The 24,628-nt window shown below is 43.1% G+C and overlaps 1 protein-coding gene across 2 annotated transcripts in view; it reads right to left on the minus strand.

The window, feature by feature from the left end:
• Positions 1 to 24,628, minus strand: part of LUZP1 (leucine zipper protein 1) — a 133,494-nt gene that overhangs the window by 104,077 nt on the left and 4,789 nt on the right. The window lies entirely within an intron of this gene.

The raw sequence follows: 24,628 nt of genomic DNA on the forward strand, positions 1-24,628 counted from the left end.
TAAAAAAAAAAACCACTACATACTCATCTTCTGATGTCTGTCACGTCCCCCGGCGTCCGCGCTGCTGCTCAGAGCTTCCTGCACTGAGTGTGTCAGTGCCGGCCGGAAAGCAAAGCACAGCGGTGACGTCACCGCTGTGCCCTGCTACTGCCGGCGTTTACACAGTGCAGGGAAGCGGACGCCGGGGGACGCGAATGTAAGTATGTAGTGTTTGTTTTTTTACATTTACACTGGTAACCAGGGTAAACATTGGGTTACTAAGCGCGGCCCTGCGCTTAGCAACCCGATGTTTACCCTGGTTACCCAGGGACTTCGGCATCGTTGGTCGCTGGAGAGCTGTCTGTGTGACAGCTCTCCAGCGACCACACAGCGACGCTGCAGCGATCGGCATCGTTGTCGATATCGCTGCAGCGTCGCTTAGTGTGAAGGTACCTTAAGACTTTGGAGTGGCCTAATCAAAGTCCTGACCTTAATCCAATTAAGACGTTGTAGCATGAACTTAAACATGGCCCTATGCGAATAAGTGATTTCCCCCTAAACCTAATAACTGGTTGGGCCACAGCAACAACTGCAATCAAGCGTATGCGATAACTGGCAATTAGTCTTTTACAACACTTGAGGAAATTTGGCCCACTCATCTTTGCAGAATTGTTGTAATTCAGTCAAATTGGAGGGCTTCCCAGCATGAACCACCTTTTTAAAGGGAACCTGTCACCCCCAAAATGGAAGCTGAGCTAAGCCCACCGGCATCAGGGGCTTATCTACAGCATTCTGGAATGCTGTAGATAAGCCCCCGATGTAACCTGAAAAATGAGAAAAGTTAGATTATACTCACCCAGGGGCGGTTACGCTGCGGTGGGCGTCGCTGGCCGGGGCCTCCCATCTTTTTACGATCACATCCTCCTTCTCTTGCCTTCATGCGGCAGCTCAGGCGCAGGTGTACTTTGTCTGCCCGGTTAAGGGCAGAGCAAAGTGCTGCAGTGCGCAGGCGCCGGGAAAGGTCAGAGAGGCTCGGCGCCTGCACACTGCAGTACTTTGCTCTGCCCTCGCCGCAACGTGAAGACAAGAAGAGGATGTCATCCTAGGAAGATTGGGTGTCGCGGTCCTGGGCCTCCCATCGGACCGACCAGCAGCGGGACCGCCCCTGGGTGAGTATAATCTAACCTCTTTTTCTCATCTTTCAGGGTATATCGGGGGCTTATCTACCGCATTATATTATGCTGTAGATAAGCCCCTGATGCCGGTGGGCTTAGCTCAACTTCGATTTTGGGGGTGACAGGTTCCCTTTAAAAAGGTGGGTCATGCTGGGAAGTCCTACAATGTGACTGAATTACAACAATTGTGCAAAGATAAGTGGGACAAATTTCCTCAAGAGCGTTGTAAAAGACTAATGCCAGTTATCGCATACGCTTGACTGCAGTTGTTGCTGTGGCCCAACGAGTTATTAGGTTTAAAGGGAAATCACTTTTTCACATAGGGCTATATAGGTTTGGATTTCTTTATCCTTAATAAAGATCATTTAAAAACTGCGTATTGTGTTTACTTGTATTATCTTTGTCTAATACTTACATTTGTTTGGTGATCGGAAACATTTACAGTAAGTGTGACAAACATGCAGAAAAATAGGAAATCAGGGAGGGGCAAACTTTCACACAACTGTATATACTTCTAAATAAGCTATTAATTATAAGTATATAGTCTGGCGGCTGATCTATGATCTCCCACATTATATCTGATATGACATTCTGAGAGGCCCATTTACCCTCTCTGCGGAACAGTCCATGCAATTGCATCACAAAGGCAATTCTGGTGATTGAGATGGTGATCTCCTTCAGAGAACACAAGGTCAAGTAATTCTCTCGAGGTTACCATGTGATTAGATGACCTAACTGAAGGGTAGCATCAGAGCCGGCTCCAGGTTTTCGTGGGCCCCAGGCGAAAGTCTCAGTGGGCCCCTTTAACAAATGCCACGATTCATGATGAACAGATATGGCAGAGAAATATAGGTAGTAAGATGCCAAAGATTTCACTTACTACTTACATTATATGAGTGATATTTATTATAAATTCTACAATAGCTCAGAAATCGGCAAATCCTTGCAGAGCACAGTGCGTGTGCTGGGGGTATTCAAGAGTCTGCAGTCACATAAAGGGGACGGTGGGCACCCAAACAAATGCGAGGGTCAGATCATGCACTTAAAATGCTGCCATCAGTGATTGACTGCAGCATTTCAGGAGTTAAAACAGCAAAGATGGGCTGCTGTTAAGAGGCAGATGCTGGCTATGGAACACAGCTGGCATCTGCCTTGTGTGTAGCGGCTCCATGCATACATTTGTCAAAGAACTCTAAGGAGTTAAAAACACAAAGTCCTTTAAGTTGAAAGCAACTCACCCCTACATTATCCAGAAATCCAGCAAATTCTGTGCTACCAAATCCAAAATGCCCCTCTCCCTCATGAGCCTAAACCATATTTAGCGTCTGCGTTTGGCATTTCTGTAGTGATGAGAACCTGCCTAATTGACAGGGTTTTTTGTCGCCAGAAGCATGAGCTGTGCACTAAGATGTTCATGGCAGATTGCAATTTTCACTCAGCAAAATCCACTGCTGTTTGTTTCTGGAAAACACCTACAGAGTCAAAATGGTCACTGCACTTGTAGATAAATTCCAAAATGGGCTCACTTGAGGGGGTGGGGGAGATTCTGCTCCTCTAGCACTTAGGAGCTCTGTATATGGAGTCTGCAATGGTATAAAATTCTGTCACCCACCTGTGGTATCAATATGATGACTGCACCCCTAGTGAAGTTTATTGAGAGGTGTATTTTGCAAAATGGGGTTCCTTAGGTGGAGTTGCGTGGGTTCGGCTGTACTGGCACCTTAGGGCCTCTACTAAAGTGACATGGCAGCCTTAAACCAATCCTGCAAAATCTGAACTCCAATGTGGCGCTCTGTCCCTTCTGAGCTTTGCACTGTGCCGCAAAAGAAGTTGTCAAGCACATATGAGGTATCTGTAATCAAGAGAAATTGCACAACAAATTTTGGGGGCACTTTCTTCAGCTATACTTGTGAAAATTGAAAGGTTTTTTTTGTGGGAAACAATTTCAAATTTGTACAGATCTAAGTTGTAAAATTATTTCAAGCACTTGTGGTTTCAAGGTGCTCACCACACATCTAGATACATTCCTTGAGGAATCTACATTCCAAAATGGGGTGACTTTTTTTTTTCTCACTGTTTAGTCACATCAGGGGCTCTCCAAACGGGACATGCTGTCCGCTTATGATTCCAGTCAATTTTAACCTCCAAAAGTCAAATGGAGCTCCTTCCCTTCTAAGCGCTGACATGTGTTTTTTCTCCACATGTGGGGTATCGGCATGCTCAGGAGAAAATGCACAACAAAATTTGGTTTACAGTTTCTCCCGTTACCTTTGTGAAAAAAAAAAATAATAATAATTTGGTCTAAAGTACAGTTTTTTTAATTTAAAAAATTAAGATTTGTTTTTTTCTTCTACATTCCCTTAATTCCTGTGAAGCACTTTAAGGGTTAAACTTCTTGAATGTTTTGAGCACCTTGAGGGGTGAATTTTTTAGAATAGTGTAAAAAAAAAAAAAAAGTTATATAGGCCCCTCAAAGTCACTTCAAATGTGATGTGGTCCCTAAAATGAATGGTTTTGTAAATTTTGTTGTAAAAATGAGAAATCAATGGTCAACTTTTAACCCTTATAACTGATTTAAGGGCATTAAAATTAAAAGTTTGAAAATTGCTAAATTTTCAAAATTTGTCAGATTTATGCTTTTTTCACAAGTCATATTGAAGAAATTTTACCACCATCATGAAGTACAATATGTCACGAAAAAAAAAAACAATGTCAGAATCAGTGGGATCCAGAGTTATTACCACATAAAATGACAGTTGAAAAATTTGGCCTTGTCATGAAGGCGAAAACAGGCTCAGGGTGAATGGGTTAAAGGAGTGTGTTTTTAGACTGTTCAGCACGATTGTCCTTTGAGCCATTCTTCCTTGGCAAAGACGGAAGGAAAAAAAAAAACAAAAAAAAAACAGTAGTACTAAAGAACGAAAAGTAAATTTATGAGAAAGCAAAATACAAAAATAGTAGTAACTGGGACCAGCAGAAATAAAATGAGAGAAAAAACTGGCCAATATTGACCTGGTGACAGGTCCTTTTTAAAGGGAACCTGTCACCCCCAAAATCGAAGGTGAGCTAAGCCCACCGGGCCCTCAGGGGCTTAGATTATACTCACCCAGGGGCGGTCCTGATCCCGGTCCGGGACCTCCAATCTTCATCTTCACGCTGCGGCTCCGGCGCAGGCGTACTTTGTCTGCCCTGTTGAGGTACTGCAATGTGCAGGCGCCGGGCCTCTCGGACCTTTCCTGGCGCCTGCACACTGCTGTACTTTGCTCTGCCGTCAACAGGACAGACAAAGTACGCCTGCGCCGCAGCATTAAGACAAGAAGAGGACGTCATCGTAAGATGATAGGAGGCCCTGGACCGCGACGCCCATCGGACCGGACCGCCCCTGGGTGAGTATAATCTAACCTCTTTTTCTCATCTCTCAGGTTACATCGGGGGCTTATCTACAGCATTACAGAATGCTGTAGATAAGCCCCTGATGCTGGTGGGCTTAACTCACCTTTGATTTTGGGAGTGACAGGTTCCCTTTAAAGAAGGCCTATTGTCAGTGCACATGGTCAGATTTTACGCTTTTATTCCCACTGCTCGCCCATTTTATTATTTTTTTTATTTATTTATTTTTTTCAAATCTTCCATATTGTTCTAGATCTAGGTCTATTTATTTACAGTTGCTTTTTATGGTTCCGACCGAGGAGAGTTGCTCACAGGATTCTCGCGTGTTTAGGCTTCTCTGCACAATTACAGTAACTTGAGAGGAACAGCCACTGGCGCAGATCATAAAAATTAGCCACACTAAAAAAAAATTTAAAAAAAAGCACATATCTCGCGTATACTGAGATATAGATTATATACATGTCCATAAAATAGAAAAAGGCAGCACTCACCATTCCTAGTGCAATTCTTTATTCAGTGACGTACATTCATGGCAGTGGGAGACATGAGAGTGAACAAATACAGCTGAGTGGTCTTAGTTCCAGATATATTCAGAGCCATGCGTCTGCTCCAGACATCTTTCAAATAACAGATTTCTAACTACACTACTCTGAATTAGACTAGAATTGTCTATAAAGGTAACACAATATAAAACCACTACAATGCTTCGGATTGTTTTAACTTTCACCCTCATAATACTTATTTTTTCCTACATCCTGTAATCCCCCCACCTAGAACGGAACTAGTCATTTCTCCCTCCATCCTCCCCAGCCATCTGACCTCCTCCTCAAAACTGTTCCTCCACATACAATCCTTTTTCTCCAGACACACACGGCCGCATCATGTCCTATCCTGCTCCCACCTTCTAACGCTCTCTCTGCTACTCTCCTCATTGGTAGCGACATATCCCCAAATCCTGGCCCTCCTCAACAGATCTCCACACTCATTTCCAACCCTCTTCCATGATCCTCTACACGTTTTCGAAATGATGATGACGACCTCATTCCCATTCATCTAACCCTCACTCCCCTGGTCCCCCTACCTGGAGCACTATGGAACGCATGCTCTGTGAGCAACAAACTGTCATTTATCCATGACCTCTTCATCACCAACAAACTCTCCTTCCTTGGCATCACTGAAACCTGGCTCACCCCATCTGACTCAGCCTCTCCAGCTGCACTTTCTTGTGGCGGATTCCATCTCTCACACCCCTCGCCCCAGCAAAAAACATGGAGGAGTGGGCTTGCTCCTGTCCGATACCTGCTCCTTTACCCCAATTCCGCTATTCTTCCCTCGTGGTGCACTACGTCCGCATTTATTCCCCCTCCAACCTCCAGCTGGCGGTCATCTACCACCCCTCATAACTAGCCATCTCCTCCTTTCTTGACCACCTGGCTACTTCATTTCCTCTCTGCTGACATCCCCACTATCATCATGGGTGACTTCAATATCCCCATTGACACTTCTACCTCAGCTGCCTCTAACTTTTTATCGCTCACTGCCTCACTCAATGGTCCTCTGCGGCCACTCACAAAGATGCCACACGCTGAACCTCATCTTCGCCCGCCTGTTCCCTTAATAATCTCACCCCTCCCCCTGTCTGACCACAACCTACTGACATTCTCTTTCCTCTCCTCTATTAGTGCGCAACCTCCGCTCCACAAACTCACCCACCCTTGCAGAAATCTCAAACACCTCAATTTACAATCACTCTGAGTCCCTTCTCCCTCTTACAGACATAGCTTCAATTCATGACACAGATTCTGCTGCCACTTTTTATAACACCGCAATAACAGCAACACTTGATTCAGCCGCCCCCCCTCACGCATCGCAAAACTCGTACAATCAACAGGCAGCCCTGGCTGACCAGAGATCTAAGATGGGCTTCCAGGGTCGCTGAGCTCTAACACACCTCTCCAACCTCTCACTTACAAATGGTGTCTTTCCCTCATCCTTCAAACATGCCTCGATCACACCCATCCTCAACCCATCCTCTGTGTCTAGCTATCACCCGATATCTCTTCTCCCTTATGCCTCAAAACTACTAGAACAGCATGTCCATCTTGAACTGTCCTCCCACCACTCTTCCTGCTCCCTCTTTGACAGGTTACAATCTGGCTTCCGAAAACATCACTCAACTGAAACTGCCCTAACTAAAGTCACCAATGACCTAACCGCCAAGAGCAAGCGGCACTACTCTGTCCTCCTTCTCCAGGACCTGTCTTCTGCCTTCGACACTGTGGACCATTCCCTCCTGCTACAGATTCTCTCATCTCTTGGCATCACAGACTTGGCCCTATCCTGGATCTCGTCATATCTAATAGACCGAACATTCAGTGTCTCCCTCTCTCACACCACCTCCTCATCTCGCCCCCTGTCTGTCGGTGTTCCTCAGGGCTCAGTTCTAGGACCCCTACTTTTCTCCATCTACAACTTTGGCCTGGGAGAGCTCATAGAATCTCATGGTTTGCAGTATCATCTCTACGCCGATGACATGCAAATCTACCTATCTGGACCTGACCTCACCTCCTTAGTGACCAAAATTCCACAATGTCTGTCTGCTATTTCAGCCTTCTTTTTTGCTCGCTTTCTTAAACTGAACATGGGGAAAGATGATGAATTCTGTTTTGTCCATCTCACTCTACCCCTCCACCAGACCTATCCTTCAAGCTCAATGGCTGTTTACTTTCCCCAGTCCCACATGCTTGGTGCCTCGGGGTGATCCTCGACTCTGCCCTCTCTTTCAAGCCACATACCCAAGACCTCGCCTCCTCCTACCATCTCAAACTCAAAAATATTTCCCGGATCCACGCATTCCTTGATCATGAAACCACAAAAACACTAGTGCAAGCCCTAATCATCTCCCGCCTCAATTACTGCAACCTCCTACTCTCTGGCCACCCCTCTAGCACCACTCCAATCTATCCTACACTCTGCCACCCGACTAATCCACCTGTCTCCCCGCTATTCCCCAGCATCTTCCCCTATGCCAAGCCCTTCACTGGCTTCCTATTGTCCAGAGGCTCCAGTTCAAAACCCTAACTATGGCATACAAAGCCATCCAGTCTGGGTTTTACATTCCTAGTAACATGCAGCAGACCATGTGTTGTGCTGGAGCAAGACCGTTCATGGTGGAGTGCTTGTAATACTAAGTTGGTGAAACCATTTGATCTACTTTGCCTTACCCAGAGAAAAGGACTATTTTGTTAATTTGTGCTGAAGAAAGGCAGTTTCATTTTTATTTTTTTTTTCAGCTGTAAAGTTTATGAAGGACAATAAACTTTATTGTTTTGATATAAAAACCCTGTGCCTTTACGTATCAGAAAAGCCACTAGAAAGCCGAATCCTCCACAATACAGCTAAAGGGTATACTCAGGGGAGAAGCAGGATGAGTCTGGAATCACACAAGCACAAGTTGTCTCCTGCAGCAGAATCAGGGCAGATTATGCAAATGACACTAGGCTCAAAAACTCTGGTTAAAGTTTGAGCTGAGCGTCCATGCACTGTGCACCAACTCTCTTGCATGTGATTATAGAAGCACAGGTGCGGAGGAAGCAAAATAATTTCTCCAGCTTCTCTATTGCCTTCATCCGCGGTAATCGGACTGCACTCTGATAACATTGGAGTGCAGTCCGAAGTTTCACATGCACCCATAGACTTGTGTGTGAGTGCAATCTGTTCCTCGGATGTAAACACCGCATGCCGAGATTGTTCTCATCCCGAATCGGCATGAGAAAATAATTGCACATCTGAGCTGTCCCATAGAACTCGGACCAGAGTTATTCTATGTGATGTTTTATCGCATAGCACTCCACAGTGATGTACACTCGAGTTAGCAAGCCCTTGAGATGAGAGCATAATCGGACCACTTTTTACATGGTGACAGATCCTCTTTAAACATAACCCGAATCACTTTGTAGTGATGTCAGATCCAAACTGACTCCAATCAAGTACACATGACACTGAGGGAAGATTTATTATCTAACATATAGCATCAATGCTAATTTGCCCAAATCATTTGCCAGTGTCACTGAAACCTAGCATAAAACACTGCTTGATCTCTCAGCTACCCTGTGAACTTAAGCCCTGGGATCATAATTAATGCAAAAGGCAAAGTCTAGATGATTACTGCAGTGACGAGAAACAGAAAAAAAAAAAAAACGCAACTCAGCAAGAAACGTTACACTGCAGTAGGCAATGCAGATTTTACAAACGAAAACACAGAAATAAAAATGGATGATAAAAGGTTGCTCTCCCACCTAAAGATATGAAGGATGACATTGCAGCTATTGGCTAGTGGCATAGGGGTTTGAAACTTAAAATTTTCCTTTATATTACAAAACATTTAGACTCGGAAGAAAAACAAAAAAAAAAAAAAAAAAACACACACAAGAGAAACCTGGTCGCACGTCCAGAGGTCACACTAGAAACATATTTCTAGTACATTAGCCAGTGGGCATCAGATATTTTTGGACTACCCCTAAATAAAACTGACCACTGCTAAAATGAGTCAGTCAGATGTTATATTTCTAGGATCAGGAAAGGTCTACATTGCCAGAAATAAGACCTTTATAGATATTAGTGTAAGCACTGGCCATCTACCTCCTAGGATGTGCACAGTCATGCAAAAACATACCTAAAAGCACATATAAAAGGGAGTCTTTCAGCCTAAATTAACAATATCACCTAAGCAGCCTTGCAGGTGTTAACTAACAATTGCACCTATTGGCCCAGATTTGTTTGAGGCTCATGCCTCTTAAGGTACCTTCACACTAAACGATATCGCTAGCGATCCGTGACGTTGCAGCGTCCTGGCTAGCGATATCGTTGTGTTTGACACGCAGCAGCGATCAGGATCCTGCTGTGATATCGCTGGTCGTTGAACAAAGTTCAGAACTTTATTTGGTCGTCAGACCGGCGTGTATCGTCGTGTTTGACACCAAAAGCAACGATACCAGCGATGTTTTACACTGGTAACCAGGGTAAACATCGGGTTACTAAGCGCAGGGCCGCGCTTAGTAACCCGATGTTTACCCTGGTTACCAGTGTAAAATGTAAAAAAAAACAAAATACATACTCACCTTCGGGTCCCCCGGCGTCCGCTTCCCACACTGACTGAGCGCCGTAAAGTGAAAGTGAAAGTACAGCACAGCGGTGACGTCACCGCTCTGCTGTTAGGGCCGGTGCTCAGTCAGTGCAGGAAGCGGACGCCGGGGGACGCGAATGTAAGTATGTACTGTTTGGTTTTTTTACATTTTACGCTGGTAACCAGGGTAAACATCGGGTTACTAAGCGCGGCCCTGCGCTTAGTAACCCGAGGTTTACCCTGGTTACCCAGGGACCTCGGCATCGTTGGTCGCTGGAGAGCGGTCTGTGTGACAGCTCTCCAGCGACCACACAGCGACGCTGCAGCGATCGGCATCGTTGTCGCTATCGCTGCAGCGTCGCTTAATGTGAAGGTACCTTTACTCTAGTAAGAGGGACTGGAGGAAGATGTGCAGTGAGTGTAAGGAACGCCAAAGCTAGCTATGAATTAGAAGAGCACGTCATGTATTAGGAGGTGCCCTTGTCCTACTCCAGCTCCATCTATTTTGGCCAAAGTGGACAAAATTGGCATGAATTTAGTAAATTTTCAAAGCAATTTACTCTAGAATTCTGGCCTAATCACTTTGATGAATCTGGGCCTTAGGCTAGAGTCACGCAAGCGTATGTATATTAAAAATAAATAAATATTGGACTGATGTTGATCCAGAAAAGTAGGACCAGTGTCATGCGATTACAATGCAAATTTTCCTCAATTAGCATCTGTATGACATTATTATCATCATCATCATCATCTTTTACATACTGTAATCTCCAATTTAAAGCTAGTTTTCTAACTGATAAAGCTAGTCTATATACAGATATTTAATATGCTCTGTGGAGCTTAGCAGGCACCTTTTAAAGGAATAAATATTAAAAAAAAATTGGCATGGGGTCCCTCCAATTTTTAATAACCAGCTAAAGAAAATAAGACCACTGTGAGCTGGTGTTAGTCTACTTATTCTTTACTGGCTAATAAAAAGAGGGACCCTAAAAAAAAAAAAAAAAGAAAAAAAAAAAAAGTGGGTTCCCCCTATTTTTACTGACCAGCAAAGACTAAGCAGACAGCTGCGGACTGATATTATTAGACTGGGAAGGTCCATGGTTATTGACCCCTTCCATGACTTGTTTTACAGTTAGCTCTGAGCTGGTGAAAGCACGCCCATTGTGGGCGTGCGCTAGCGATGCGTCCGACATTGGAGTCAATGGCGGCGCTAGCGGACTACGTTACACCGCGTTATGCCGCGGTGTAACGTAGTCCGTTTAACGGACGGATTCAACGCAGTGTGAACCCAGCCTAACTGCTATTAGATCTCCCATATGCATCACAGCACACAGGCATGGAATACTGCTCTTTATTCTCAAACAAGGGGATCGTGGAGAACAATATATAGCATTACTGAACTGTTTGAATCTGAATCCTGCTACGGGCCAAGGCAAAAGATATACTGATTAAGACTGATTAAGATTGGCGTAGCACACAACAGTCTTAATGAACAGCACATGATGCAGTACAATGCTCTGAATTGATTAATTTGGCTCACCTCCTCAGTAGCATATGCCTCGCCAGAAATACTACTCTAGTTGGGGACTGGGGTAACATTTCTGCCTTAGGAAGCGCCAGCACTTTTGCTGAATTTGATCTCAGCAGAATGGAGGAAGTACACTAAGGAGTTGTCAATCAGGCTAAGTGTGAGGAGACTACCTTATGTAGTCATTCTGACATTGGTCTTTAAATACACCAGCCTCATCAAGTCTAAGATCATTTAAAGGGAACCTGTCACCCCCAAAATGGAAGATGAGCTAAGGCCACCGGAACCAGGGGCTTATCTACAGCATTCTGTAATGCTGTAGATAAGCCCCGATGTATCCTGAAAGAGGAGAAAAAGAGGTTGTATTTTACTCACCCAGGGGCGGTCCCGGTACGATGGGCGTCGCGGTCCGGGGCCTCCCATCTTCTTACAGTGACGTCCTCTTCTTGTCTTCATGCTGCGGCTCCAGCTCCAGCGTACTTTGTCTGCCCTGTTGAGGGCAGAGCAAAGTACTGCAGTGCGCAGGCGCCGGGCCTCTCTGACCTTTCCAGGCGCCTGCGCACTGCAGTACTTTGCTCTGCCCTCAACCGGGCAGACAAAGTACGCTGGAGCCGGAGCCGCAGCGTGAAAACAAGAAGAGGACGTCATCATATGAAGATGGGAGGCCCTGGACCGGTTCGCGACACACATCGGATCGGACCGCCCAGGTGAGTATAATCTAACCTCTTTTTCTCATCTTTCAGGTTACATCGAGGGCTTAGCGCACCTTACATTTTGGGGGGTGACCGGTTCCCTTTAATAAAGCTTGCAATGTGTATTGTGATATCCTGTAACAGTCACCTTAAGAAATCATTATAAATGACAATCCTTGCATGTTGTTCACATTACTGTGGGTTTTCAATTGGAGAGCAAAACAGATGGGATTTTTTTTTATCCTTCCTGAAGTATTATTATTGAATAAACAATAATAATAATAATAATAATAACAAAAGTTGCAGCTGACTATACATCATCCTTATTAAAGGGAACCTATCACCCCGTTTTTTTCGGTATGAGATAAAAATACTGTTAAATAGGGCCTGAGCTGTGCATTACAATAGTGTAGTTTGTGGACCCCGATTCCCCACCTATGCTGCCGAAATACGTTACCAAAGTAGTCATTTTCGCCTGTCAATCAGGCTGGTCAGGTCGGATGGGCGTGGCTTCTTCCCCCAGATATTGCGTAGTTTTCCGTTGGTGGCGTAGTGGTGTGCGCATGTCCAAGGTCCCCAATCCTGCACGGGGGGGTGAAAATAGCAGCGATGTCCGTTATTCCATTGGTGGTCGGTGGGCGCGGCCATCTTCCTTTGGCCGCGCGTGCGCAGAAGCGGCGCTCTGCTGGCCGCGGCTTCAGGAAAATGGCCGCGGGATGCCGCGCGTGCGCAGATGGAGATCGCGGCGGCCATTTTCCTGAAGCCGCGGCCAGCAGAGCGCCGCTTCTGCGCACGCGCGGCCAAAGGAAGATGGCCGCGCCCACCGACCACCAATGGAATAACGGACATCGCTGCTATTTTCACCCCCCCGTGCAGGATTGGGGACGTTGGACATGCGCACACCACTACGCCACCAACGGAAAACTACGCAATATCTGGGGGAAGAAGCCACGCCCATCCGACCTGACCAGCCTGATTGACAGGCGAAAATGACTACTTTGGTAACGTATTTCGGCAGCATAGGTGGGGAATCGGGGTCCACAAACTACACTATTGTAATGCACAGCTCAGGCCATATTTAACAGTATTTTTATCTCATACCGAAAAAAACGGGGTGATAGGTTCCCTTTAACTTCAAGTATGTACGCACCAAGGACTATGAGGTGTGAGTGTCTATTTTATGTTTAATAAGTGTAGAATGCATAGTCATCAGTAATAAACTATAAATACCCAATGCATGGACCTAACATTTTCTTGCAAATGATACCCCAGGATGGCTTTTATTATTCACGGAGAGGACTTTGTTCCGTTGACAATGGTGACAAGATAAGGAATTTCTATAACTTATTGCTTCAATCACCAGGTTTTATGGCTAGCAGTCAGCCTATGACATTAACAGTGACTGGACCTGTCTGACATCTAATAGGAAAAAAACTGTTGTAAAGTGGCATTTTATACTGTAATTACTCATCAAGTATAAATATCTATGCAACTTACTAGGAATTAGTAAAATGTGTGTGTGTGTGTGGGGGGGGGGGATACTTGGCAATTTTGTTAGCAACACATGATGATCTAAAGAAATGAAGATTGGTGCACAAGTGACGTTTACTAGGTGGAGTGGGACCAGAAGTGCAAGCAAATTTCTAGGAGGTCTCTAGATGTATTTTTTACTACTCAGACGTAATCAAGATTGAGCTAACTGCCCAAGGCTCGAGGTTCACCTTTTAATCCCAAATAAAAAAAAAAATTTCCACCCTTTTCATTTACAATCAACATCTAGGACAAATCAGGCTTTAAAAAGTGTGATGAGTAATAATCCAGCAATCAAGTTTGTGCTGTAAGAAACTAACCTTTCCTGTCATTGTGGGAACCAGTTTGACAAGATTAGAAGTCTTCATGCACTTTCTTAATGTGAAAATTAAATGCTTAATATTGCTCCCTCCCCCACCCCAAAAAATACATAACTGCCTCTGTCAAAGGAGAGAACCTATTGGCAATGCTGCACATTTGAGTTCTTCTTTGAAACAGATCCCAGCTCCAGTCTGAAACCTACCTAAACCCTGCAAAACCATAGGTCTTACACCTTAAATGGTTGCATCATCCTGTTCAGCAGAAGCCCACTACTCCTTTCAGCTGGCTTTCTGCTTGACAGGAGAGCACTGTACTCCTCCTTAAAAATTTAGGCCAGAAAAGCTGTGCCACTAACAAAAATTGTGGCATCAGAGAAGTGCAGGGACAGTAAAGCAGTCGATCTTGGCAGGCTCCAGGGCAGCACTTACAAGCTCGATAGAAAAGAACTTGTACGCACTGCACTAATTGCTTATGAGGCAGGTAAAACAGACAATGAGCAGTAACAAAAAAACTTTTAAATGTTTATCACAAACACACATTTTTCAGAACACTGGATTTCTAATATCAAGTAAATTGCAAGCCCCATTATCTTTATTCTACTGGTCAATCTGTATAGTGTATATTAGCATTTTAACACTTTATGGGTAGTTACATATAAGAGCTAGAAACTCTTGGGAAACAGATACCGAAGAAATATTAAGATTATGGTACATCATTTTCAATATGCAAGCCACTTCAGAGGAAGAGGTCAGGAACTTTAGTGCTACCTGTTGGAAGCAGCAATTCTTATAAACTTAGTATAGGAAGCGAAAATCTGAAGCTAAATTTACAACCAATCGTTTTAGGGTTTTTGCCCCTCAGTGCAAAGCAGGAGAACAGTTTGGCTGGGTCCAGAGGCCTTTTTTGTTCTTTAGGCAATGTAGTTGCTTAGACCTTTTTTGTGGAACGGGTTTAAGTTTTCATTACTATTATTTTAGGGCACATATAAATGACTACAATAATATGCAGTAATTATCATATGGCACTCACTATTGTCTTAAAAATTACTTTTTTTCCAGCTTGTGAATGAAATTTTACAAAATGGGCATTGGGGTTATGTAGTGAACACCTTGTCAGTCTTCTGACGGGCTACCACAAAGAGGCACTATATTAGAAGTCTTTTTACCATCTGCTGGAAAAACTAATTGCAGTTAAAACGGAAAAAAAAAAAAGTCAGCACATTTCACATTACAAACGGCATACACTATAAAGTAAATTTTATCTGGACTTCTCACTTTATTATCAGAATTATACAGCCATGAATTTTCAACACAGGTGCATCAGTCTCATCATTTCTTATGGCTCTATTTAATAATGTATGCAGTTTGTATTGTGAAATCTGGTGACGGATCCGCTTTAAAAGAAAAGTACAGTCAGTAATTTCAGATTAAAACATGGGGGGTTTGGCCAACGTTTAGAGAGTATGCAAACCCCTTAACGCAGATCTGATGGAATGAACCCTGCATTTATTATTGAATACATCTCAGACCTGATGAGGCTGTGGTGCGTTTATGTTTGAATGGAATCTCTCCCCAACTAGCCTGATTGACAAGCTTTCAGTATCTCCTGCTACTGAGTTCTCCCACTGCTCTGTACAAGCTGCAAAAGTCAGGAAGGCTGGGTAGATGGAAATTGAGAAAGCTTATGAGTCCTACTGTATTCAGGCATTTAGGATCAGGATTATATAGTTATTGTGACACAAATTTTTAGAATAATGACTCGAGTCTCATCAAATGTGAGACTCCTATTTCCCCAGGTGTGCAATTTACAGGCAGTCCTCCCATTTTCATGGGATCCAGCTTGCTGTCTTCGGAAGCCCTCTTTCCTCTTTGACTTATCTGAACACCATCACTTATGGTCTTTTTATGTAATAAGTTTTACCGTATCCTACATCACCACAAAATGAAAGTTTGATTAACTAAATAAGTGAAGCAAATAAACTCCATAGCAATTGCCTTGCATCGCCTGAGTCAATGATGGTTACACCCTAAAACATACACATTTTTTATTGAAGGCACAGGGTGTGTATACAAAGGTGGAATACCTAACTATATCAGTCGTGTGTGCGTGAATCTGCATGCAATATAAAGACCGTCATTCACTGTAGCTCAGCATATAAAAGCAAATATGAACCATATATATCCTACAAGATCTGTATTATGTTTAAACTAAAAGGGAACGGTCAGGCACCTGCTATAGATGCTATACGCACCTGCCCATGGCTCCACAGTCACAGATGAGGCCAAATAAATTAAAAAAAAAAAAAAAAGACTGAAAGTGGTAATCCATCTTATATGGCGGTCAGCCCAATACTCCTTCCACTGACAGGTTTATCTCCTGACCTTCCCATACACATGCAATGGAGAAAAGGAATAAGACTGTCAAACACTTAGCAGCGACTTCTCTTCTTTGAAAGCAAAAGATTGGACATATGAAATTCAACAAGCCACCAATTTGGCTCCTGCTCTAATTGAAGAATTATGCACCCTCAACTTAGCATTTGTGACAATACACATAGGACAAATGACAGTTGAATCATCAGATTTGGGTTGAAACTGGCAGTCCATAATATATATTATATATCTTGTCTCCATTGCATATAGCATTTATCAACAGTCCATGCTTTAAAAGACTGACATACACCTTTAAGGCTAATTTTATATAAACCATCAGGTTGACGGGAATAAATTAGTCTGCCTAATTAAAGGGAATTTGTCACGTCCTCTTCCTTGCTTCCTGTTGCGGCTCCTGCGCACTTTATCTGCCCTGTTGAGGGCAGAGCAAAGTACTGCAGTGCGCAGGGTCTCTCTGACCTTTCCAGCCTGACCGGCGAGTGTACACTGCAGTACTTTGCTCTGCTCTCAACAGGGCAGACAAAGTGCGTCTGCACAGGAGCCGCGGCAGGAAGAAGAGAGGATGTCATCTTATGAAGATGGAGGCGCCGGACCCGGACCACGACGCCCATCGGACCGCACCTGGGTGAGTATAATCTAACTTGTTTTTCTTAACCTCTTTTTCTCATCTTTTAGGATACATCGGGGGCTTATCTGCAGCATTACAGAATGCTGTACACTGTGTTCCAAATTATTATGCAAATAATATTTCCTCATATTTTCTCTAAATTACCTATCTGAATTGCAGTCATTGTTATTTTCGAGTCATCTACTATTCTAGTATAATTGCAATGTTTTGGAACAAACTGCCTATGAAAACAGTATCTTTAAAAAAAAAAAATAAACACTCAAAATGCATGTTCCAAATTATTATGCACAGCAGAGTTTTCAACCTTTTTTATTTTATTTTGAACAAAAAAATGGCCAATTGTGAAGTTATAAGCATTATCAGCTTATTACAAAATGGAATCAAACAGTTTTCAAGTGAAAACTTTATTCTAGGTGATATTACATTTGCACATAGGACCCCTTGTTCGAAAGAAGCTTCTGAACTCTCTAGTCCCTTGAATTTGTCAGTTTTTGGATGGTTTCGGCTTCAATTATTTTGCATGTGGACAGAATACCCTCCCAGAGCTGTTGCTTAGATGTGAACTGCCTCCCGCCATCATAGACACTCCTTTTGATGATGCTCCAGAGGTTCTCAATGGGGTTGAGGTCAGGGGAAGATGGTGGCCACACCATAAGTTTGTCCTCTTTTATGCCCATAGCAGCCAGAGATGCAGATGTGTTTTTTGCTGCATGAGATGGTGCATTATCATGCATGAAAATGATCTTGCTGCGGAAAGCACGGTTCTTCCTCTTGAACCATGGCAGGAAGTGTTGTTTTAGAAACTCCACGTAGATTATGGAGTTCATCTTTACCCCTTCAGGGATCATAAAGGGGCCGACAATCTCTCTCCCCATGATTCCAGCCCAAATCATTACTCCACCTCCTCCCTGTTGGCGCCTTAGCCGTGTTTTCATGGGGTGTCCATCAACCAGCCATCCTCCACTCCATCCATCTGGACCATCGAGCGTTGCACGGCACTCATCGGTGAACAAAACAGTTTGGAAGTCAGTCTTCATGTATCGTTTGGCCCACTGGAGCCGTTTCTGCTTGTGTGCAGTGGATAGAGGTGGTCAACAGGATGGCTTACGCACCTCTGAAGGACCTTGCATCTTGTTGTTCTGAGGACGTTGGAGGCACCAGGAGCTTCAAAAACTTGTCTGCTGCTATGACAAGGCATTTTTGCAGCTGCTCTTTTAACCTTACGCAATTGCCTGTTGGAAAGAGTCCTCAATTTTTCCTTATCAGCACGCACACGTGTGTGCTGGGAATCATCTACATACTTCTTGATTGTGCGATGATAACGATGAAGTGTCTTGGCAATGTTGATTGTAGTCATGCCTTGACCAAAATACTCCACAATTTGTAGCTTTTCAGCAGCCAACACATCCTTTTTCTTTCCCATTTTGGCAAAAAAATGTAGGCTGCTTAATAATGTGGAACAGCCTTCTTAAGTAGTCTTGCCTTTATTTGGACACACCTGCCAAACGAATTTGCACAGGTATCCGCAATTGCTTTCAGTGATATAAAGAGCCCTGACACACATCACCATCAATGAGTTTAAATGACAAACAAAAAAATTCTAACCATATCACTCCTAATCTCTTTGTGCATAATAATTTGGAACACAGTGTAGATAAGCCCCTGATGGCGGTGGCCGCAGCTTATAGGCCAAAAATGGGGTGACAGATTCCCTTTAAACACACTCACAGTTTGTATATTGAATTGTGGCTGCAGTGTTCTGTCCGAAACCTTTGGAATCAATATTCCGGTTTCTCTTGACTTGACATGCTGACACAGGTGGCATCCATGCTGCTCATGTGGGATACCAATTACAATGTTATTCAACATCAAGCTTTTAAAGGGTTGACTGATCACAAGATATTGATGACTTACTCCAGGTCATCAGACAGATGTTGAGGGGTCCAATATCTGTCACCCCCACCGACCAGCTCATATGTTCCAAAGGTGGCCGGATGTAAACATATTGAAAGTAGCTCCGTTCAAGATGAACAGTTGATAATCGCTACCTATTAGCAGCTGCATTACACTGAATGAAGCTGAGAATTGCAGCTCTGTTCAATGTGATTACATTTAGCCTCTGAAGCTTATTATAAGAGCTGATAGTTAGAGGTGCCAGGTGTAGGACCCCCTGCGATCTGATAGTGATGGCCTATAATATGGATGGGTCATCTATATTTTGTAATTGGAAAAAAACCTTTAAGCTGGTCATATACATAAGATTATTTATCAAGAAAACAGCCAATACATCCTTGGAGCATTCATGAAAACTTTTAAACAGATGTTTGGTTAAAATAATGAGAAAAGGCCAGCTTAAAAATAACTTATTCACATAGCAGTATTCTGGTCTCTAGTATAAGCCCAAATCCAGAACAGAACATAAACACAGTGCAAATCTTTATAATATACGGAATATGTGTAGGTTCTTTTCTTGGTATTGGTTTACAAATATTGATCCAGAATTTTGCTGAGTGAATGAGGTTTCCCCATGAAAGTTTTAGGCTACGTTCACATTTGCGTTGTGCGCCGCAGCGTCGGCGCCGCAACGCACAACGCAAACAAAAACGCAGCAAAACGCATGCACAACACTGCGTTTTGCGCCGCATGCGTCCTTTTTTTCATTGATTTTGGACGCAGCAAAAATGCAACTTGCTGCGTCCTCTGCGCCCGGACGCGGGCGCCGCAGGGACGCATGCGGCGCAAAACGCAAGTGCGACGCATGTCCATGCGCCCCCATGTTAAATATAGGGGCGCATGACGCATGCGGCGACGCTGCGGCGCCGACCGCAAATGTGAACGTAGCCTTAGAACAGCACTTAGTACTTTCCAGAGTTTTAAGAATTGGAGAAGAACAAATATTGTCCCCATCTTCAAAAAGGGGAAGAAGGTGGACCCAGGGAACTATAGGCCAGTGAGCCTGACTACTATACAAGGAAACATCTTTGAACAGATTATACAACATGTATGCAAGTACCTGGAGGAGAATGAAGTTATTAACCAGAGCCAACATGGTTTGGTAACTAATAAGTCAAGCAAGACTAACTTAATTTCCTTCTAAGACAGAGTCACTGACTGGGTGGATCAGGGAAAAACAGTATAGTATATCTTGACTTCACAAAAGCATGACAAAGTATCTCACACCATCCTTATTGGAAAAATGACCAAGTATGGAATGGACAAGGCAACTGTTAGGTGGATTCATAACAGGCTTAATGATCGGCCCCAAAGAGTGGTCAAAAAATAGCTGCACATCCAGTTGGAAGAATGTCTCAAGTGGGGTACCACAGGGCTCTGCCCTGGCCCCATTATTGTTCAACATCTTTATCAGTGATTTAGATGAAGGAATTGAGGGTAAACTTATTACATTTTTCTGATGCCACAAAGCTATGAGGGATAGCTAATACTAGAGAAGATTCAAGAAGGATCAAAAACTGGAACTGTGGGCAGCAACTAAATGCATTTCTCCCTGTTAAAAAACGAAAGTCCTACATCTGAGCAAGAAAGAAAAAAAAATGCATATACAGAATGGGAGGTATAGAGCTAAGCAACAGCACATGTGAAAAAGACTTGGGTATATTTAAAGATCATAGACTGGAGCATGAGTCAACAGTGGGATGCAGCAGCAAAAAAAAAAAAAAAAGCAATTCTGGGTTGCATTAACAGAAGCATACAATCTAGATCACATTAAGTAATTATCCCCCTCTACTCCTCTTTGGTCAGACCGCATCTGGAATACTGTGTCCAGTTCGGAGCACCACATTTTAATAAAGACATCAACAAACACGAGCAAATTCAGAGAAGAGCAACCAGAATGGTTACTGGTCTGCAAACAATGTCTTATGAGGACCAGTTAGAGAATTTGGGCATGTTTAGCTTGCAAAAAAGAAAGCTGAAAGGAGACTTAATAGCTGTCTGTCTACAAAAAAAAAAGAAAAACACTCAAGGGCTGTCACACTGTAGAATGATCAGCTTTATTTTCAATAGCACAAGGAAAGTCTAGAAGCAACGGGATGAAATAATGGGAGGAGATACAGATTAGATATTAGAAGAAAAAAAATTGACAGTGAGGGGGTTGAACTAGTGGAACAGGCTGCCACTTGAGGGGGTGAGTTCTCCTTCAATGGAAGTCTTCAAACAGAGGCTGAACAGACATCTGTCTGGAATTGTTTAGTGAATCCTGCCTTGAGCAGGGAAGGGAGTTGGACCAGATGACCAAAGAGGTCCCTTCCAACATAGCATTCTATTAGAGAAAATTTACAAGTGTGCCCAGCTTCTCGCTGGCAGCTAAAGGTAAAAAGCAATTCTTATTTAGGATTCTCCAAAGACTTTGTAGCACACCACCAACCATAAAGTACTATAAGTGAAAAAGAAAACCTAATCCCCTTGAAAAGGGTCCAAAGTAGGGGAACGATGAATCAGCACATAAGTTTAAAATCGGCACTGATAATCAGCAACTTTACATACATGGTGGCATTTTTGTTGCAACCTGCAAGAAGTGGAATTATAAGTGACTTGATATTATTCAAAGATAATTAAATAAGGTCTTATGCACATAGCTGTAATAATTGCTTTAATTTTCACAAAGCTATAATTGGACCCCTAATTGAGTGCAAGGGGCTTCTACATGACTCAGATTTCGTATAGAAAAAAAACAAAACAAACAAGCATGCCCTATAAGAAGCCGCTTGTATAGAGCTACTCTTCCTTGTGATCATATGGAGCCTGTAGAAGGGGCTTTCATAAAAGGAAAGTTATGAGAATTGGCTCCATTAAAGGGACTTTCCAAACTGAAAAAGTCATCAGTCACTCTGTGCGAATGGCAAATCGCAACGGCGTACAATGTACACACAATTCCCCTGTATTGGCAGAGTGAGTGGGCGGTCACATGACAGCATGTATGAGATATGTTCAACTGCAGTCACATGCTGACTACATTCACCTCCACTTTGTGCTCAGTGTTCCATTGACCACCCTCTCGAGCTGCTTAATATATTGTTGTCATGAACAGTGTTAGCATTTATGATTTGGCGGCAGACTTCTTTTCAGTCCAGAGAATCCCTATAAGATCTCCATCTTAAATTCAAGAAAGAACATACAGGTGCTTCTCACAAAATTAGAATATCAAAGTTAATTTATTTCAGTTCTTCAATACAAAAAGTGAAACTCATTTTATAGAGACTTTACAAACAGAGCGATCTATTTCAAGGCTGCGGTTATCCCGTTTACTTGTGCACTTTTTCCTACCATACTTTTTCCTTCCACTCAACTTTCTATTAATATGCACAGCCTGCTTCTTTCGCAAATACCTTTTGTGGCGTACCCTCCTTGTGGAGTGTGTCAATGACTGCCTTCTGGACATCAGTCAAGTCAGCAGTCTTCCCTATGATTGTGGAGCCTACTGAAACAGACTAAAGGACCTTTTTACATGCCTAGGAAGCCTTTGCAGGTGTTTTTTTGTAAATTCTTCTAATTCCCTTTAAATAAATTAACTTTTTGATGATATTCTAATCTGTGAGAAGCACCTGTATAGCCATAATAAAGTACAGATGTATGGCTTTAGTAAAATGTAGTTAAAGGGTTGTCAAAAGACAAGAACAATTGCGGAGCTATACACTGGATAGGTCATGAATATAAGATCAGGCAGCGGCCATTCGGCACTGTACAGATCTGCTGTGCTCTGTCCCATACATCGGTGAATTCCAGCCACTGTTTGAGCAGTTTTTAAAAGTTTTGGATCTCCACCAGTCTCCTACTGATGGCCTCTCCAGCAATAATTATTGAAATAAAGGAAGTCAGGAAGAAATTAAACTGCCATATATGCCAGATCCTGTCTCACCTGAAATTTGTTTTGGGATAAAATTTAAACAAAAATAAATATATTATAATGTATACAGTACAGACCAAAAGTTTAGACACACCTTCTCATTTAAAGATTTTCCTGTATTTTCATGACTATAAAAATTGTAAATTCACACTGAAGGCATCAAAACTATGAATTAACACATGTGGAATTGTACACTTAACAAAAGAGTGTGAAAACTGAAAATATGTCTTCTATTCTAGGTTCTTCAAAGTAGCCGCCTTTTGCTTTGTTGACTGCTTTGCACACTCTTGGCATTCTCTTGATGAGCTTCAAGAGGTAGTCACCGGAAATGGTCTTCCAACAATCTTGAAGGAGTTCCCAGAGATGCTTAGCACTTGTTGGCACTTTTGCCTTCACTCTGCGGCCCAGCTCACCCCAAACCATCTCGATTGGGTTCAGTTCTGGTGAATGGAGGCCAGGTCATCTAGCGTAGCACCCCATCACTCTCCTTCTTGGTCAAATAGCCCTTACACAGCCTGGAGGTCTGTTTGGGGTCATTGTCCTGTTGAAAAATAAAACGATGGTCCAAATAAACGCAAACCGGATGAAATAGCATGCCGCTGCAAGATGCTGTGGTAGCCATGCTGGTTCAGTATGCCTTCAAGTTTGAATAAATCCCCAACAGTGTCACCAGCAAAGCACCCCCACACCTCCTTCTCCATGCTTCACGGTGGGAACCAGGCAATGTAGAGTCCATCCGTTCACCTTTTCTGCGTCGCACAAAGACACGGTGGTTGGAACCAAAAATCTCAAATTTGGACTTATCAGAGCAAAGCACAGATTTCCACTTGTCTAATGTCCATTCCTTGTGTTCTTTAGCCCAAAAAAAGTCTCTTCTGCTTGTTGCCTGTCCTTAGCAGTGGTTTCCTAGCAGCTATTTTACCATGAAGGCCTGCTGCACAAAGTCTCCTCTTAACAGTTGTTGTAGAGATGTGTCTGCTGCTAGAACTCTGTGTGGCATTGACCTGGTCTCTAATCTGAGCTGCTGTTAACCTGCAATTTCTGAGGCTGGTGACTTGGATAAACTTATCCTCAGAAGCAGAGGTGACTCTTGGTCTTCCTTTCCTGGGGCGGTCCTCATGTGAGCCAGTTTCTTTGAAGCGCTTGATGGTTTTTGCAACTGCACTTGGGGACACTTTCAATGTTTGCCCAATTTTTCGGACTGACTGACCTTCATTTCTTAAAGTAATGATGGCCACTCCCATTTATAAGGCAAGAAATCCCACTTAGTAAACCACACAGGACACACCTGTGAAGTGAAAACCATTACCGGTGACTACCTCTTGAAGCTCATCAAGAGAATGCCAAGAGTGTGCAAAGCAGTCATCAAAGCAAAAGGTGGCTACTTTGAAGAACCTAGAATATAAGACATATTTTCAGTTGTTTCACACTTTTTTGTTAAGTATATAATTCCACATGTGTTAATTCATAGTTTTGATACCTTCGGTGTGAATTTACAATTTTCATAGTCATGAAAATACAGGAAAATCTTTAAATGAGAAGGTGTGTCTAAACTTTTGTACTATATATATATATATATATATATATATATATATATATATATATATATATATATATATATATATATATATATATATATATATATATCTTCCCCATACACACAAAATAGTTAAAAAGTTATATGCTGATGATCCGAAACTGGTAGCGCATGTCAGAAGCGTCCAAACCGCTGCCGTCTATTGAACACGGGTGAATCCGCATGTGTTCACTGAACTGTGCTGATTCACTGCGTCAAATACATTGTATGGGTGAAATTTCTCATCTCCCTAAGAGAAACCGACATGCTGCGGTCTGCAGAGACGCACTGCATGTACATCTCTGCGGGTGAGCCGTGGGCATCTGTGGACGCATAGTGGGCATGGGATTTCTTGAAATCCCACCCATTATGCTGTAACAGCTGAAAGCTGCGGGTTGGACGCTTTACAAGTACGCAGAGTCCAACCC

This window comes from Ranitomeya variabilis, chromosome 3 (genome assembly GCF_051348905.1).
Source record: "Ranitomeya variabilis isolate aRanVar5 chromosome 3, aRanVar5.hap1, whole genome shotgun sequence".
NCBI classification, from domain to species: domain Eukaryota; kingdom Metazoa; phylum Chordata; class Amphibia; order Anura; family Dendrobatidae; genus Ranitomeya; species Ranitomeya variabilis.